At 34.9% G+C, this 11,170-nt stretch overlaps 1 pseudogene; it reads right to left on the bottom strand.

Moving 5' to 3' along the window:
* Positions 1-8,450, bottom strand: part of LOC102485340 (monofunctional C1-tetrahydrofolate synthase, mitochondrial-like) — a 69,914-nt pseudogene extending 61,464 nt beyond the window's left edge.
* Between the last annotated feature and the right edge of the window lie 2,720 nt (positions 8,451-11,170).

Genomic DNA, 11,170 nt, shown 5'->3' with positions numbered 1-11,170 from the left:
TTTTGGTTTTTTTTTTTTAAAATTTTTTTTTTTTTTTTTTTTTTTGCTATAGGCATGTGCAATCACCAGAAAAAAAGAGAATGATATATAGAGAGGGATACTGAGAAATCACCTTCTAGGTGGGATGGTCATGCCACAATACTTTTTCTTCCATTTTCTTTGTGGAATTTTTGACCTGCATGCACACACACCCAGCATAAATTTTAGGCTACTGTGTCTTGACCTAGAACTGGTCGGTCATGTAGGGATACAGCACACACACGTCCCTGGGTCTTCTTAATTTCTTAAAGTTAAATCTAAGCATTCAGAGACATACTTGAAGTCTCCTGCAGTCTTTCTGCATTTCTGTTTTTCTCCCTTTGTGCAGTAGATTTGGTGGGAATTGAGGATTATTCTGACCCTAACAGCATTCAGATGTTTAGCTACTGTGCACCTAGATCTGTCTAGACACTCAGTGTGTGGAGGCTGGGCAGCAAAATGATAAAGGTAAAATAAAAAGAAAACAAAGAATAAAGGGGAAAAAAGAAACTATAACCAAAAAAGATTTTTTTAAAATAAAAGCAAAAAACGAAAACCACATGATGTGTGAGAGTGCTGCTCAAAAGGAATTGTTCACTAAAGTGTAGATGTGTCCTCAAAGGGCCTGTGCTTTACCTATCCTAAATGGGAGGGAAGAAATTGAGAACTAGCAAGATAAAGAAAAAATCAAGAACCAAGAAATGCTGTATGTTGAGAATAAAAAATAATTTAAAAAATTAAAGAGAAAGGGAGAGACAGAGAGAAGAATACAGAGGGTGCCCTACCACTCTAGATCTTTGGGTCAGAAGTCTGAGCAGAAAATCTTCAGTTGTAGAAAAATGACGCCAGTTCCCTATCTCTCACCATTAAGAAAACAGTTCAAAATGGAATCAAAATTTAAACGTAAAGACTCAAACTATAAAACTACTGGTGAAAAACACAGGGAAAACTCTTGAAGACATTGAAGTAGGCAAAGATTTCTTAAATAAGACCTATAAAGCACAGGCTACATCTGGGGTATTATCTGATGAAGATAACTTTATAGTATTATCAACTGGATTGGGGAGAAATGTACACATGTTGAAATATTCACTTTGTAAACTAAATGATGTAATTGAATGTATAAAACAACTGGAAATAATAAATAAATAAATAAATAAATAAATAAATAAAAATTAAGATAAAACACAGGTTAAAATTCCCAAAATAAATAAATTCAACTACATCAAACTAAAAAGCTTCTGCACAGCAAAGAGCACAGTAACTGGAGTGCAGATACAAGCCTTAGAATGAGAAAGAATATTTGCAAACTATGCTTCAGATAAGGGACTGATAACCAGAGTATATAGGGAACTAAAGAAGCTTAACTGTAATAAATAAATAAATAAATAAATAAATAAATAATTTTTTAAAATGCCAAACATTCTGAACAGGAAAAGAAAAATTCCCTAGGAAGACATACACATGGTCAAAAGGCATATGAAAAAATATTCAATGATCCTTATCATAAAGGAAATGCAAATCAAAACCTCAATTGTATAATATTTAACCCTTCAGAATAGCTATGATCAAAAAAATAAAGATTAACAAGTGCTGTCAAGGTTGTGGTGAAAGGGGAACCCTCCTACACTGTTGGTGGGAATGTAAATTATTACAAATGTGGAAAAAAATATGCAGGTGACTAGAAGATCTATAAATAGAACTACCATTTGACCCAGTATTTTCATTTTGGAGTATTTTACCCTAAGGACAGGAAAAAACTCATTTGGAAAGGAGTGATAAAACACTCAATTTAACATCCATATTTTATTTTTATTTTCTCAAAAATTTCCTTTATACATTCAATCACTGTATATCATTACAGCTTGTAAAATGATTTTCCCAGTATGGAATAGAGTATTTAATATACCAGTTTATATCCAGTTAAAGATATTATCATACATGTTATCACAAACAGATAGTTTTCCATTTTTGTGTCCCTTTATTCTTTTGCTTTTTTATTTATATCCTTGATTACCTTCTCCTCAATCTCCCCCATTTCTCACCCTTCTCTCACACTATTTATAGTAAGGATAACTGTTCTACATGCTTTTATATCTTCCAATTATTCCATTTCTGCCATATAATGCAGAAATATAATTCAGTATATACTAAATGGAGATTTACAATGTCTCTCTTTCAAAGTCCAGCTTGATTAACTCAGCAGTAAACCTACCATATTCAACCACTTTCTACCAAATGCCGAGGTCTTGTTATTTATTATGGTTGAGTAGTATTCCATAGTGTATATGTGCCAAACTTTTTCAATCCATTCATCTGTTCATGGACATTTTGATTGGTTCCATGTCTTATCAATTGTGAATAAACAGATGTGCAAGCACGTTTATGACTGTGCATTTCTGTATCCTTTGGGTAGATACCCAGGAGTGGAATTGCTGGATCATATAGTAGTTCTATTTGCACATCTTTGATATTGATCTCCACAGTGACTGTACTAACTTACATTCCCACCAGCAGTGTAGGAGAGGTCCCTTTTCACCACAGCCTCAACAGCACTTATCATTTTTCTTTTTAATCTTTGCCATTCTGACTGGGCTTAGGTGGTATCTTATTGCTTGTTTTTGATTTGCATCTCCCTTATAATAAGAAATATTGAGCATTTTTAAAATGCTTTTTGCTATTCATATATCTGCCTTAGAGAATTGTCTGTTCAGCTTATCTGCCCATCTAATAATTGAGGTGACCATTATTTTTTGAGGGGGGTTGAGTAAGTCACTTGATTTCCCTATGTATTCTGGTTATCAGGTCCTTGTCTGAGGCATAATTGCAAATATATTCTCCCATTCTGAAAGTTTCCAGTTCACTCTATTGCTTTTTTTGCTGAGCAGTAGCAATGTGGCTATTGTAAATGAAATTGCTTTTTTAAATTCTACCTCAGTCTGTTTACTGTTGGTGTAGACAATTGCTACAGATTTTAACATGTTGATTTTGTAACCTTCCACTTTCTTATTTTCATTTATTATTTCTAGAAGTATTTTGTGGAATCTTTTTTTTTATTTATTTATCATGTCATCTTCAAAGAAAGATAATTTCACTTCTTTCTTTCTTTCCCTATTTGAATGTCTTTTGCTTTAGTCTCCTGACTGTATTGACTAGGACTTTCAGTAGTATAGTGAAAAGGAGTGGATAAAATAGGCAGCCTTGTCTTGTTCTAGTACTTAGTAAAAAAGCATTCAGTTTTTCCCCATGCAGTATGATGTTAGCTATGGTTTTTTCACAGATGGCTGTTATTGTGTTGAGAAATGCCCCTTCTAGGCAAATTTTACTGAGAGTCTTTATCATGAAGGGATGTTGTTTTTATCAAATGCTTTTTCTGCCTCAATTGGTATTATCATTTGATTTTTATCTTTCATTCTGTTAATATTGTGTATTATGTTTCTCATTTTGCATATATAGAACCATCCTTGCATCACTGGAATAAAACCTACCTGGTCATGGTGTATAATATTTTTAATGTGTCATTTGATAATATTTACTACTATCTTTTGAAAAATTTTGCATCTATATTCATCAGAGATATTCATTCTGTCGTTTTCTCTTTTTTTGTTATATATTGGTCTGTTTGGGAGATAAGGTTGGTGGAAGCTTCATAAAGTAAATTATGGAGAGTTTCATTCCTTTGGCTCTCATGAAAAGACTTTGAGTTGAGTGAGGGCATATTTTTTTGAAAGTTTTGTACAATTCAGAAGTGAGACCATTGAGACCTTGGTTTTTATTTTTTGGAACGTTATATACCACTACTTCTATTTTATTGCTTGTTATTGATTTATTTGAGGTCCCTATGACTTCCTGAATCCGTCTGGGTAGCTTGTATGTGTCCATAAATTTGTCTATCTCATCCAGGTTTTCTTGTTTCTTACCATATTGTTGCTCATAATATTCTCTAAAGATCTTTTGTATTTCTATTATATCTGTTCCAATATGCCTGTTTCATTGCAAATTTGATATACTGGTTCTTTTCTCCCTTATTCTTAATTATTATAGCTAATTACGTATCTTTTTTTTTTAATTTTCACAAGGAAGCATCTTTCAGTTTCGTTGATTTTCTATATATTTTATTTATTTATTTTATTTCATTTAGTTCTCTTCGCATCTTCATTATTTCTTCTTTCCTGGTGTTTTTGTTGTGATTTTTCCAGTTCCTTGAGGTATGTTTGTCAGGTTGTATGCTTGCCACTTTTCCATCTTTTTCTTATGTTCACTAATTGCTATGAACTTCCCTCTTATGTCTGTTTTTGCTGTGTCTTATAGATTATGGAAACTCATACACTTATTGTCATTGGTTTCAATGAATTTTTTGATGTTAGTCTTAATTTCTTCAGTGGTTGTGGAGTCCTTCAGGAGTTGGTTGTTTAGTTTCAATATGTTTGTGTAATCTGGAAGGATTTTTATGAAATTAATTTCCAGTTTAAATTGATCATGGTTGGAGAAGATGCCAGACATAGATTCTATGACTTTGAATTTGTAAAGGCTTTTATTGTGCCCTACCATATGGTCAATCTTTGAAAAGGTTCCATGCAGATATAAGAAAAAAGTATATTTTTGGTTGTTGAGTGGAAATTTCTTTCTTTCTTTCTATTTTTTTTTTATATTTTTGCTTTAGGGTGTCTGTACTTGCCTGGAGAGACACAGAGAGAGGGGGGAAGAAATTGAGAAATCATCCCCTGGGGGATGGCCATACCACAATCCTTTCTCCTCCATTATCCTCTTGGGATTTTGGGCCTGCACACATGCATGCCCAGTGTGAGTTTTAAGCCACCAGGTCTGGGACTCAAGCCATGGTCAACTACATGGGAGTCCAGTGATGTACCATTATGATGGCATTTCCTGTTCCCAGTTGGGTGGAAACTTCTATAGATGTTTCTTAAGTTCATTTAATTTATCATGACATTTGGGACCAGCAGTTGGCCTAATGGCTATGTCACTGGACTCCCACGTAGTTGATTGCAGTTTGAGTCCCAGACCTGGTGGCTTAAACTCACAGTGGGTGCATGCGCATGCATGTCCAAGATCCCAAGAGAAGAATGAAGGTGAAGGGATTGTGGCATTGCCATCCCTTCTCAGGGGTGATTTCTTGCTTTCTGTCTCTCTGTCTCTGTCTTTTTGGTGAGCACATGTACCCTATAGCAAAAACCTCTCAAAAATAATTTAACATGACATATAGATACCATATCTCTTTGCTTATTTTTGTCTAGATGTTCTGTCCAAAGGAGATAGTGAGGTTTTTTAATCCCCAACAATTATTATTGTGTATGAGTTTTCATAATCTATAGGATACAGCAAAAATATCTCTCCCTTTAGATCTAGCAGTCTTTCTTTTATATATTTGGATGCTTCTGAGCTGGGTGCATAGATAATTATAAGTGTTACATCTTATTGATAAATCAGCCCTTTTAGTACTATATTCTCATTTTGGAGAATCTAATTGCTAAGGAAAATTGTCTCAGGAGATGCCAAAATAGTAGGTTCAAAGGAAAATGTCTTAGAAATACAACTTCATGGTTACTACCACTTTGAGAAGTGCTGTATAGGTATAGGTATTTTTTTGTACTCCAGGGGATACAGTCATTGGTTGTAAGCCAGCCCTTATAATCCTACAGTCACTGGAATGATATCTGGAAGCAGGGAGGATGGGCATTGTCTCTGATCTATTAGTAAATACAAGTAACAAAAATGACCTTTTACATTTCTGTGCAGGCTACTGTTTATGACTCTGAAAAAAGACTTGGAGTTGGATCTTGGTAGTAGGTGGAAGGTACAATGTCAAATACTCTTAAAAAATAGTAGCAGCCTCCTCTGTGCCATTTTTATTTTTTTATTCCTTTTTCTAGTCCATGATCCTTGGCCCTAGTTCTTGCAGGTGGCAAGCAAAAGGGCCTTTTATAAACAAAGCCAACCTAAAATAAAAAAATAAAAAAAAAAGAACAAAAAAACCCACTTTTTTCTCAAGTCAGTGAGTGGTCACTGAAAAAGGTGGAGGAACACCATGACAACATACCAAAAGCCCCAAACCCATCACTAAGTGCACATATGAAACTACTGTTCAGCTTCCATAATGGAGAACAGGAGAGTTTCTCAGATAAAAAATAAGTTGCCCTGGTCAGCAAGCTATAGTAGGACTCAGTACTACATCTTGAGTCTGGTGTCTGTGTTGCATAAAAAACATCAATGACAACTATTAATATGGGACATGAACATTGTATTGTGTGGACTGGGATCTTCCAAGAAACACAGGATAACCTTCTGATTAATGTCTCTATCTCCATGGGATTCTCAACAACGGTTGTGATAATGACTGAGGGTCTAAAATCCATTTTTTTTTTGAGAAATAACATCAAAACCAGAGTACTATAACTCCAGATAATACCATTCTCAATCTCCTCGCTGGTTACTAGCAGAGACAGGCATAAGTCATAGCTCATGTAAAGGTACCTACAGGTTCTCTCAGTCAATCCATTCTAGCAGGTGCAGATTTTTTAAAAAAAATTAGTTACTTCAAAATATATAAGGATATTTTCTTTTCTTTCTTTCATTCTTCCTTTTTTTTTAAAAGAGGGTGGAAGAAAGAGGAGAGTGTTAAAAAAGATATTAAAGAGAAAAATAAGCAAGACATTTATGAAACACAATGGATTATTGTCTGTTGATGATAATGTGTATAGTATCCTCAACTGGACTGGTATGAAGTTTATTCATGTTGGGAGAATTCATTTTACATGATAAGTGATGTATAGTGATTGAATGTGTAAAAGAAATTAAAAAATATATATGTAAGGAGGAGGGATAATCCACAATTTTCATAATATACACTTTATAGCATTGTTATACCACCTCTTTTTTGTATTTACCACCAATCACTGGCCGGCCATGACTATTAAAAATAATATATACAATATAGAAAATTAAACCAGCAATGGAGAAGAGTCCAAAGAGATATCTAATACAAGCCTTCTTATTTGAAGAAATCACTCTATGTTTATTAATTCTGTTCCTATCTTAAGTGTGAACTTGTTAGCTAGTCTTCACAACCTAGCCTCTACTTATCTTCCTTGCTTTGTCTTTCATTTTGTTTATCTACTTGAAATGGAGACTGAAGCCCCACTAAATTGCTTGAAGATCGATGGCTTGATTTACTATTCCATGCCTTTACATAAACTATTACATGAACTTATTCTTTCTTCATGACAAGTATTTCCAATTTTCTGCATGATTTCTTTCTTTCAGACCTGATTCAATTTTTCATTCCCCTGTCAGGTGGGATTGAACTTCTGGCATTGTTCTTACCTGCACCAAATATTTATTTATTTATTTATTTATTTATTTATTTATTTATTTATTCATTCATTTATTCATTTATTTTTGAGAATTTTTTGCTATAGGATGCGTACACTTGCCAGAAAAACAGAGAGATAGACAGAAAGCAAGAAATCACCCCCCGGGGGTATGGCCACACCACAATCCCTTCTCCTCCATTCTCCTCTCAGGATCTCTGGCATGCACACACAGGCACCCAGTGTGAGTTTAAGTCACCAGGTCTGGGACTCAAACCATGATCAACAGCATGGGAGTCCAGTGACATAGCCATTATGCCAACTGCTGGTTCCTGTTTGTTTATGTTTTAGGAAAATATTTTTCCTATAGGGCACATATACTCACCAAACAGACAGAGAAACAGAAAGTGGGAAATCACCCTGGAAGGTGATTGGCTTTGCTACAGTCTCTTCTCCTCCATTCTCCTCTCAGAATTTGAGCGTGTGTACACACACACCTGGCATGAATTTCAAGTCATTGGTCCAGGACTTAAACTTTGGTCTTCCATGAGAGCATCTGGCACCTTAACCACTATGCCCCCTTGTTGGCTCCAAGCTGCACCAAACCTTAATCACTGAGATACCATACTATCAATTTGGGAAGCTTCTCTGGTTGATGTTATTGATTTACTTTTATACTGGATATTTTCTCATTCAACAATAGCCTTGGGAGCCATCTATATTTGACTTCTGATTGGCTCCATTCAGAGATTCGGACCACCGAAAATCTACTGCCCAGACTGCAACCTCCTGCTCCCCAGTCTAGCCAGGAGCCAGAATAAGCCAATCAGCAGCCATCTATATTTGAGGTCTGAGAGCCCTCTTCAGGGATTTTGATCACTTAACCCTCCTGCTCCCCAGTCTAGCCAGGAGCCAGGTTAGAACACCCTACTCATTCTCTCTGTCTCTTATCATTTTTCTCTATTTTTAATTTTTAATTTTATTTTTAAATTTAGCTCTGTGCTGCTCTTTTGTCTTTCTAATTTTACCTATCCTCTTGACCCCATAGGATAAGCCAATCAGCAGGCATCTATATTTGAGTTCGGAGAGGCCCCATTCAGGCATTTTGACTACCGAAGACCCTCTGACCAGTCTTCACCCTCCTGCCCCCAGCTCTACCCAGGAGCCAGGTTTGAACACCCTACTTATTCTCTCTGTCTCTTTTCATTTCTCTCTATATATATTTTTATTTTATTTTAACTTTTAAAGTTAGCTCTCTGTTGCTCTTTTGTCTTTACAATTCTTACCTTTCCCAATGCCCCCATAAAATAAGCCAGTTAGGAGCCATCTATATTTGAGTTCTGAGCAACCTCATTCAGAGATTTCAGTCACTGAGAACCCTCTGCCCAGCCTTCACACTCCTGCTCCCCAGTCTAGCCAGGAGCCAGGTTAGAACACCCTACTTATTCTCCCTGTCTCTTTCCATTTCTCTCTATATATATTTTTAATTTTTAACTTTTTTAAACTTAGCACCTGCTGCTCTTTTGTCTTTCTAATTCTTACCTTTACACCTGCCCCCATAAGATAAGCTAATCAGTAGCCATCTATATTTGAGTTCTGAGCGGCCTCATTCAGGTATTTCGATCACCAATGACCCTCTGCCCAAACTTCACCATCTTTCTCTCCATTTCTAGCCAGGAGTCAGGTTAGAGCACTCTCTTTATTCTCTCTGTCTCTTTCCATCTTTCTCTATATATTTTAAATTTTTTTGGTCAAAATTTTAATCTTCTCTTTTTCTTCTTAGTCTTGTCTCTTTTTTCTCTTTAGTTTTTTCTCTTATTAAATTTTCTTTAGACATTTCTCACTTTTCTACTCAGCATCCACATGCTGATTTTCAAATGCCTGAATAATTTTAGGGTCAGACTGATCCTCAATTTTCATGGTTTCATCTGTGAAAAAGGAGAAAAGAGGCACTGTTTCCAGATAGCAGGTCATCTTCTTCTCCATTCCTCTGATTGCTCAAATTTAACTCCAAAAAATAGAATAAATTGTATAATCCATCCAATAACCAGAAACCACTATGGAGGCACAAGAAATATGAGAAACCAAGAAAATCTCTCCTCTAATGGAAAAGAATAACTCCTATCCTTCACAGAGAATACAAAAGAACTGATGAAAATGTCAGATAAAGAATTTAAAATATTCATAGTGACAAAGGTAACAGAGATGACAGAGAATAGAGACAATGAACTCCAGAAGATGAAAGAGAAAAGATACATTGAGTTCCAGGAGGTGAGGAAGTTGTTATACAATCTGAAAGAGGAGATGCATATCATAAAAATAATCAAACAGGATTGTTAGAGATGATGGCTGCAATACAGGAAGTCAAAATATGCACAGAAAATATCAAAAGCAAATTAGATGAAGCAGAAGGTCAAATATAAGATATAGAAGATAGAACCTCTGAGCTAGAGAAATTCATGAAAAAGACTGAGAAAATACCCCCTAAAAAAATGAGAATAACAAGAGTAATGCTAGATACCATTATATACCCAAATATCCAGATCATCACTATTCTAGAAGGTGAAGAGGCTAATAAGGAAATTGATAATCTATTCCATGAAATCATGGAAGAAAATTTTCTTTTTTTAATTTTTTTTTTATTTTTTATTATCACCATTATCTTGTTTATATTACATTGGATTGCATATAACTTTACAGTGTATTACATTGCTTTTACAAAAGGGAATGCCATGCATGTCAGTGTATAAAGAGACATTAATCTCCCCACTTCATCATTTAATATCTTTTCATTGTTTTTCCCAATCATTATTATTATTATTCCAATTTTTTTTTAAACAATTACTATTTCTCATTTTGCTTGTAAAAAGACTTTACCCATCATGAAATACTTCTCAGATCAATCCAGTTGGGAATACTATACATGTCATCACAACAGGTAATAAGCCACACCTGTTTCCCACTAACGTTCTGCCTCTCTGTTTGTTCTCTTGCTATCTTTATCCTCTTCTCTTCACGTCCCCCATTCCACATTGTCTTATTCTTTTTAAGTACTTTCACTGTTTTTATGTCCTCCAATATTTCACTCTCTACCATAGAGTATAGATAGTCGGTATATATTAAGGGGATACATACAATATCTTTTTTTCATAGCCTGGCTTACTTCACTCACTTCTTGATCAGTCTAGCCAAAGTGTGTTGATCTTGTTAATCTTTCCAAAGAACCAGCTTTTGCTTTCATTTATTTTCTGTATGGGTCATTTATTTTCTATTTCATTTATTTCTGCTTGAACCTTTACTATTTATTTGTTTGTTGTTGTTTTTCCAATTCCCTGAGGCAAGATGATAGGTTATCTATTTGCCATCTTTCCTTCCTTTTCTTATGTGCACTAATTGCTATGAATTTCCCTCTTATGATTTCTTTTGCTGTGTCCCATAGATTCTGGACACTTGTGTACCCATTATCATTTCTTTCCATAATTTTTTTTATTTCAGCCTTAATTTCTTCAGTAGTGAAGAAGTCCTTCAGAAATAGGTTGTTCAGTTTCCATGTGTTTGTGTATTTTCGGGGTTGTTTCTTGAAATTAATCTTGAGTTTAATTCCATCATGGTCAGAGAAGATGCTGGATACAGTTTCTATGCCTTTGAATCTGTAAAGGCTTGATTTGTGTCCTAACATATGATCAATCTTTGAAAAGGTTCCATGCCGGGGTGAGAAAAATGTATACGTTTTGGATGTAGGGTGGAAAGTTCTATAGATATCTGTCAAGCCCATTCGATTTATAGTATAATTTAGGTCCTGTATCTCTCTATTTATTTTCTGT

The sequence above is a fragment of the Tupaia chinensis genome, unplaced genomic scaffold (assembly GCF_000334495.1).
Source record: "Tupaia chinensis unplaced genomic scaffold, TupChi_1.0 Scaffold147350_1, whole genome shotgun sequence".
NCBI lineage: Eukaryota > Metazoa > Chordata > Mammalia > Scandentia > Tupaiidae > Tupaia > Tupaia belangeri.
This window is presented reverse-complemented; position numbering and strand designations above follow the sequence as displayed.